The 8,736-nt window shown below is 36.4% G+C and overlaps 1 protein-coding gene across 1 annotated transcript in view; it reads right to left on the bottom strand.

The window, feature by feature from the left end:
- The window catches only part of PGR (progesterone receptor), a 76,857-nt gene that overhangs the window by 66,716 nt on the left and 1,405 nt on the right, over positions 1-8,736 (bottom strand). The gene's annotated exons all lie outside the window — the stretch shown is intronic.

The following is an 8,736-nucleotide window of genomic DNA, read 5'->3' as shown; positions in this document are numbered from 1 at the left end:
AAATCAGGCACCAAGATGATGAGGAATAACAGTGACCTTAGGAAATTCTTGCTTAAAGAACAAAGCCTATTATATCTTATCCCACTGAAACCTCTTGGGTCTAAACCCCAAGCTGGGCTCCCCAGCCCAGAGAACTAGAACTGAGAAAGGAGCCCACAGAACATCTGGCTGTGGAAAGCAGAAGGGTTGCTGTCTGCCAGGGTTGTTGTTTCTAGAAACAACTAGAAATGCAGGCAACCTTTTAAAGGACCAACTCACAAAATTTCATGTGCAGCCAATCACCTTGGTCTCTAGCAGAGAGAGGGCAGAGTGGACTGGAGCTTTGTGAGGAGAGTCCAGGGTTTGGGACTCTGTGGTTGGAGCTTGGAGGGCAGACACCTCTGTTTCCTGTGCTGAGTCATTCTCTCACACAGCTGAGGACACCTTTCTCCACAGACCTTTGCTGTCCAGGTGGTTTTTGCCTGGAGGAAAGGCAATTAACCCAACCTGTTGGAAGACTTCTCACCCCACCCTGTGGTCTATAGCCTAAGGCAAATTAAGACTCAGAATAAGAATCAGACTGCAGGCAGAGGTGAATCTCTGGAGACTTTGAGTTTTTGCCTGATCTTCTGGGCCCAGAGCTAGGAAAAACAGAGCCTGGTGCACAATTTGGTCCTTCCTAAAGGCACCCAGCCCCAGCAGAGGGAGGCACAACCTGTGGATTGCTCATAGCTTCAAACAGGGGACTCAAGGCCAGTCAGAAATAGCATCTGGCATTTTCCTGCACTAGAGATTGGGAAGTGTAGCAGGTCTACCTAATATATAGACACAAACCCAAACAGGCAAAAAAAAAAGACAAAACAAAACAAAACAAAAAAACAACAAAAAACCAAAATGAGAATTCAAGCCAAAATATAGCCAAAAATCAGAGGAAAATTAAGATCATGCAGGAGTCACCTGCAACCAGTGGGGACTGTCAGCTGCTGGAGAACTCTCCATCTCCCTCTCTCAGACAGGCAAGTATGAGATGCCTCCTGTCATCTTCTAGGTGATCTTAGAGAAGCCACAAATAAATAAAATGGAAATAAGAAATTTATCAGAATAGAGTTCAGAATAATGATGGCAAAGATGCTCAATAGCATGAGAAAAGATATAGTAACTATGAAACAGAAATAAAGAATGACATAGCACTAATAAAGAACACATTGGAAGGAATACACAGCAGATTAGGGGAAGCTGAGGATTAGATCAGTGAATAAGAAGATGGTAGAAAATATCATTCAACCAGAGAACCAAAAAGAAAAAACAATTCAAAAACAGGAAGACAGTTTAAGGCAGAGGTTCTCAACCTGTGGGTCATGACCCCTTTGGGGGTCAAATGACCCTTTCACAGGGGTCACCTAAGACCATTGGAAAACACATATATAATTACATATATATGTGTTTTTGTGGTTAATCACTATGCTTTAATTATCTTCAATTTGTAACAATGAAAATACATCCTGCATATCAGATATTTATATTATGATTCATAACAGTAGCAAAATTACAGTTAAGAAGTAGCAATGAAAATAATTTTATGGTTGGGGGTTACCATAACATGAGGAACTGTATTAAAGGGTCGCAGCATTAGGAAGGTTGAGAACCACTGGTTTAAGGGATCTGTGGAATAACATGAAACATAACAATATTCACATAATAGGTGTAAAAGAAGAAGAAAGTGAGCAAGGGATAGAGAATGTGTTTCAAGAAGTAATGGCAGAAAACTTCCCTAACTTGGTGAAGAAAAAAATCACACAAGGTTAGGAGGCACAGAGAGTCCCAAGCAAGAAGAACCCAAACAGGCCCAAACAGAGACACATCAGTGGGTAGCTAAATCTCTGATATCTCTCAAAAACAAACAAATGGGACTCCATCAAACTAAAAAGCTTCTGCACAGCAAAAGAAACCATCAACGAAACAAAAAGGGAGCCCACTGTATGGGAGAACATATTCGGCAATGATATATCTGTTAAATGTATAATATCCAAAATATATAAAGAACTCATAAAACTTAACAATTGGAAGACAAACAATCCAATTGAAAAATGGGCAAACAACCTAAATAGACTCTTCTCCAAAGGGCATAGATAGATGGCCAAGAGACATATGAAAAATGCTCAAAGTCACTGATCATCAGAGAGATGCCAATTATAACAACAATGAGGTATCACCTCACACCTGTCAAATGGCTACCATCAACAAATCAATAAATGACAAGTGCTGGCAAGGATTTGTAGAAAAGAGAACCCTCGTACACTGCTGGTGGGAACGCAGACTGGTGCAGTGGTTATGGAAAACAGTATGGAGTTTCCTCAAAAAATAAATATGGAACTGCCATTTGACTCAATGATCTCACTTCTAGGAATACATACTAAGAGACCCAAAACACCAATCAGAAAGAATGTATGAAACCCCTATATTCATAGCAGCACAATTTACAATAGCTAAGATCTGGAAACAGTACAAGTGCCCATCAGTAGGTGAGTGGATAAAAAAAGCTATGGTACTTTTACACCATGGAATACTATGCAGCAGTAGAAAAGAAGGATTTCTTCCCCTTTGAGACAGCCTGGAAGGACCTGGAGAATATTATGCTGAGATAAGACAATCAGAGAATGACAAGGATCACATGATCTCACTCATATGCAGAATCTAATGAACAAAATAAGCGGATGAACAAAAAGGATCCAGAGACATGGAAGCATGGAACAGACTGTGAAATCTCAGATGGAAGGTGGGGGAGGATGGGTGGAAGGGAAAAGATCAAACCAAAGAACTTGTATTAATACATGCATAACCCCTGGACACAGATGATAGAATGGTGAAGATCTGGGGGGTGGGGGTCTGAGGCCGCTACAGGGGGGCGGTGGGGGGAAAAGAGGGATATATGTGATACTTCCAACAACAATGATAATTCTTTTTTTAAAAAAAAATAATATGGTAATAATATGAACACTTCTATGCTTACATATTTGATAACTGATAAAAGGAACCAACGCCTGGAAAGACATGACTTGCCAAAACTCATGCAAGAAGAAATAGACAATCTAAAGAGACCCATATCTATTAAGTTGAGTCAATAACTTTCCACAATCTCTTTCAAAAGATAGAAACAGAGCAAATATTTCTGAATTCATTCTATGAGACCAGCATTACCCTATTACAAAACCAGATAAAGACTTTACAAGAAAACTCCAAACCAGTATCTTTCATAAACATAAAGGCAAAAATCCTTAAAAGAATATTAGCATACAGGATCCAAAAATTATAAAAAGAATTATATACCATGACCATATGGGATTTATCCCATGTGTGCAAAGCTGGCTCAACATTTGAAAATCAATGAATTAGCTGGCCAATGTGGCTCAGTGATTCAGCATAGACCTATGGACAAAGAGGTTGTGGTTTGATTCCCAGCCAGACACAGGTCCAGGTGGGCTCCATCCCCAGTAGTGAGGGTGCCGGAGGCAGCCGGTCAATTATTCTCTCTCATCATTGATGTTTCTATCTCTCTCTCCCTCTTCCTTCCTCTCTGAAATCAATAAAAATACATGTAAAAAATATCAGCGAATGTAATCTATCCTATCAACAAGCTAAAAAGAAAAAACCATGTGATCATATCAATAGATGCAGAAAAAGCATCTGACAAAATCCAACTCATGATAAACTCAGTAAACGAGGAATAGAGGGAAACTTCCTTAACTTGATAAAAAAAAAATTTACAAAAAAAAAAGCCCACAGGCAATGTCAAACTAATGTTAAGAAACAAGCAGTTTCCTCTTTAGATTATGAATAAGGTAAGAACGTCCCCTCTTGCCACTCACTTCAACATTATAGTGGAAGTCCTACTAATATAATATTGCAAGGAAAGGATGTAAAACATATATTCACTGGGAAAAAAAACCCATAAAACCGTTTTTTCTTGCAGAGGACATGATTGTCTATGTAGAAAATATGAAAGAAGTGACAAAAAAACAAACCCACCTTCTGGAATTAATAAGCTAGGTTGCAGGATATAAAACTATTATGCAAAAGTAAGTCACTTTCTATATACCAGCAACAAGCAAGTGGAATTTGAATTTAAAAACACAATATCAATTACATTAGCACTCCCAAATATAATAGGTATAAATGTAACAAAATATGTACAAAATCTATATGAAGAAAATCCAAAATTCTTGTGAATGAAATAAAATAAATAAATAAATGGATAGTCCATGTTCATAGATAGGAAGAATCAATATTGTAAAAGTGTTAGTTCTTCCCAATATGATTTATAGACTCAATGCAATCCCAATCAAAATGCCAGAAAATTATTTTATGGATATTAAGAAGCTGAGGTAAAGTTTATATACGGAGGCAAAAGATTCAAAATAGCCAACACAATACTGAAGAAGGAGAATAAAATTGGAACACTGACACTACCTGACTTCCAGACTTACTATAAGCTACAGGAACCAAGACAGTGTGGAATGGGTGAAATAGTAAGCAAATATATAATTTCTGTACAGTTTCCTCTATGGTCTACAGATAATGGAGTCTCTCTAAATTTTGAAAGGCTTTTACCACAGCCCCCAGCTTCTGACAGAGGAATCAGTTCTCTGGTTGTCCAGGCAATTGCATATGCAGCCTAGCTGAGAGATGTCACTTTCCTCAACTATATTATAAACTCCGCTGAAACTGCAGCTCACCAGGTCTGTCCTGTTTTACTGCTATTTCAACCAGCATCTAGCATAGTGTCTGGCATAATGCAGGTGCTCCACAAATATTTGATTAATTAATACATGAGCAAAAAAGATGAATTGAGAGGACATTATACTAAGTGAGATAAGGCAGACAGAGAAAGACAAATACCAGATGATATCACATATATGTGAAATAAAAAATAAGAAATAAATAAAGTCAAGTTCATAGAAACAGAGAGTAGAAAAGTGGCTGCCAGGGGGAGGGTGGGGGAATTGGGAGAGGTTGGTAAAACTTTCAGTTACACGATGAATAAGGTCTTAAGAACTGATGTATAACATGATAGCTATAGTTGATTATAATGTACTGTATAATTAAAATATGCTAAGAGAATAGAGCTTTAATGTCCTTTCCTGAAAGGAAAAAAAAAGGAAATATGTAAGGTGATAGATGTGTTAATTAACTTGATAGGGCATGGCTTTTACTATATATATAATTATCATGTTTTCACTTTAAATATAATTTTGTCTATTATACCTAAGTAAAATTAGAAAAAAGGAGAATAATAAGATGATAAGATGATCTAATTTAAAATCCATCAATTCTTACTTAGCTTAGTATCTTCTAAATAACATCTTTCAACTGTATTACAATATTTGTCCAACAATATTCCATGAAATGTATTCACTACAAGTGCTGTTACAGTGTTAAGCAACCAAAGAATAAGTGCTTGGCATCAGTTATGACGATTGGTTTATTTAGCAAACAATTATTTATTGAATGTTTAGTATATTTCTAACATGGCACCAGTCTCAGTGCATAGACAGGCAATCCAATGAGAAATTATCCTTTCCTTCTTAATACCAGGTCACACTAGCCTGCATTTGTAAGACCAACAGGTCATTATGACTTCCCTCCTTGAAAAGTCTCAAGGCAATCCTTAACCACTTACTTCCTGGTTCACTCCAAGTCTTAGTAAAGGAATGCAATGAGCAGTTCAACCTATTGCTTTTTTACTCTTTTTTTTTTTTAGCTTTAGAACAAGTCATCTCTCCCCCATATTCCCACTTTTTTGAGTGGTTTCCTTTTTTCTCTGCCTCTTCTCTCTTTTATCTCATAAGAAGGAAAGCCGCCCAGTTTTCCTGGGTGACTTTTTCATGGGCTCTATCATCTCCCACTCCTAACTTGGAGGACAGGTGAGGAAACAGACTCTTGGTCCCTGACTATGTCTTCTCATTGCTGCCTTAAATGTGAAGTCAATATCACCCATCCGTTTATATCACTTACTTCTAATCACCCCTGGTTTTGCATTATTCTTTAATATTCACTTTTACCTTCCTGGATGTATCACTTGGCTCACATCTTTTCTTCCAACCATTTACTGTTTTCTTCTTCGAAATATAAACTACATTTGCTATTATGGGAAAGAAAGTATAGTGGTTAAGAGCACAGATTCTGGGGTCACACCATTTGGGTTTGAATCCTGACTAACATTTTAACTATGATTGGGGCAATTTAACATCTCTGCGCCTTAGTTTTCTCATTTGTAAAGTGAGTAATAATAATATCTACATTATAAGGATTACATGAGTTAAGACCCATACAACACTTAAATAATTACTGGCACATTAGAAAGCACTCTAAAATGCCATTATCATGATGACCCTTGGGATATTAATATCCAAATTTTAACTATTGACTTTCAACTTCTGGACATATTGGCATCCAGACATAGTTCTACCTTGCACCAACTAATTTACTCCAAGATTTCAAATGTATTTCTCTCAAGTATAAAAATCCTTCCTTAGACTTCTCACTCTTGAAAACTCCCAGAACCTTTTCTTTTGCCTTAAAACACTAATTCTCTCCAGATTATTCCAAACATTAGCAACCTAACTTGGCAAGCTTTAACTCTCATAATTTCCTAATATGAGTCTTAATTAGTCTAATCTTAATCTCTTCTCTCTTCTTTGAAGACATACACTTAAAATCTTTCAATGCCCAGAGATTGATAATCTTACTTGTCCTTTAGTAACTAAATTTATATCTTCCAGGAAGCCCTTTCCTACCATTTTAGAACATACACATTCCATCTTACGACCACCTTCCCTCCTGCTCAAACACACAAACTCACAAACCTCACAAATCGTACATACTTTACAGAATTGCTTACCTGGGCATTTAGTGAGAATCTCTATTTTACATGCATATATATGTTACCTCCCCCACTCTATTATTAGCTCCTTGAAGGTAAAAACAACACCAATTGAAGCTGACAATATGCTAGGCATTCTTTTAAAACTTTACATTTATTGACTCATTTAATCCTTATAACAACCTTAAGAAGTAGCTACTGTTATCCTCATTTTATATCTAAGGCAGAGAGAGGTGAAGTCAAAAAAATACCTTTGGCACAGACCTAAACATAAGGTGTATATATTTGCTGAGTGAATGAACTTACTCATACAGTTTTATAATCTTGCTTTAGTTCCATGAATGAGGTATCAACATTTATCCCGAGTCCCTCTTTGTAAATATTGCCAAATAAAGGTGCTTCATTTCTACTACTAAAGACTAAAATAGGACATGCCAAAAAGTAGGGGTCCAACAAATGCTTTCTAAGGGTAAATTTGGGAAGGCATCCTTCTATGGTCCTGGATGCTATTCTGATAATAATGGTATGAAAGCATTTGTAATTTAGTTAGGGAGCACTTGGTTCTATATGTACTTTTTGAAGTAACTTCCAAGGATTCCGTAGCACTTATCACATATCTTCTTGTGCACACAATCTCTGAAAAAGAAGCATTGCAAGTAAAGAATATCTAAGCTATGTTGACTGACAGTCAGCTATTAACTACTTGTGTGCCCTTTGGAAACTCAGATTTATGCGGGATTTCTTATCTGTAAAAAGAGGAATCTGGGCTAGCATAAACTGGCCTCTAAGGAATTCTAAGCAGTCATTCACTTTTAAAATTAGTCTCTTGAGGGTGACTGTAAGAATTAAGGAAAATATATTAATGCAGAAGAAAATTTTCAGGAAATTTTTCAGAACCAAAGTCAGATGGGAACAGTAACTCCAAATGTGCATTGGAGAGCTGACTCTCCCACACAAAGGACTTCCACCTGTAACTAGGACTAAAAGATGTCAATGGGGAGGTTAAGGCCACTCGAGGTTGTCCCATTTTCTCATGTACTCTTTTCCACTGTCCCTCAATTAATTTAAAATGCAATCAAACACCCCTGAACCTGAATGCATAATGTTCAACATCAGTTAAGTACATTCATCCTTTGTGGGGGGAAAAAAAACATTCTAGTAATATACAAAGCAAATATTTCTATGAAGAATTAATTTCAGTAGGAGGAGTATAAATCTATGAATAAATTGTTGAAAATCATTTTCATCAAAAAGGCATAATAGTTGCAAAGAATCACCTGTTAGGCTTCTACAGGGAATTCTGTTGTTGTTAAATGTCATTTAGGTAGTATTACTTTGGTGTAAATGTGTATTTGAAAGCCCCTTGTAGATACAAATTCCCCACTCCCTCCCTTCCTACTCTTGAAATGCAAGAACTCAACAGAGAGCAGACATTTTCATCTTTGGTTTCTTGTCTAAGTGTGACCTCAGAACTCCAGAGGTAACCCTAAGCTCATTTCAGCTCATTATAAAATACTTATTGTTAGAATTCAAATGTGAAATGATCTTTAAATGTATTTTTATCTTCAAATATAAATGTGATTGGCTGTTTAGCATTTAGTGTAGCTAGAAAGACAAATTAAAAAACATTTTCTATGAGAGTACAAGTCTGAAACACACTGTGCAAGCCAGTTCAAAATCATTAGATACATATGTAATTTAGATGACACTAAAAATATTACTTAAAGCAAAATACTTCTTTAGAAACTATATTATTGTGGTGTCTAAACTTTTCATTTTCTTTAAACTGCTTACTCCTCTATTCTCACACACTTACAAAAATATCCTAAACAAAAAACTTTAAAAACTGTTTAGAATTACCATTCTTCAACTATTAC

Source organism: Myotis davidii, unplaced genomic scaffold (assembly GCF_000327345.1).
Source record: "Myotis davidii unplaced genomic scaffold, ASM32734v1 scaffold8, whole genome shotgun sequence".
NCBI classification, from domain to species: domain Eukaryota; kingdom Metazoa; phylum Chordata; class Mammalia; order Chiroptera; family Vespertilionidae; genus Myotis; species Myotis davidii.
The sequence above is the reverse complement of the archived record's forward strand: the minus strand, read 5'-3'. Positions and strand labels throughout refer to the sequence as shown.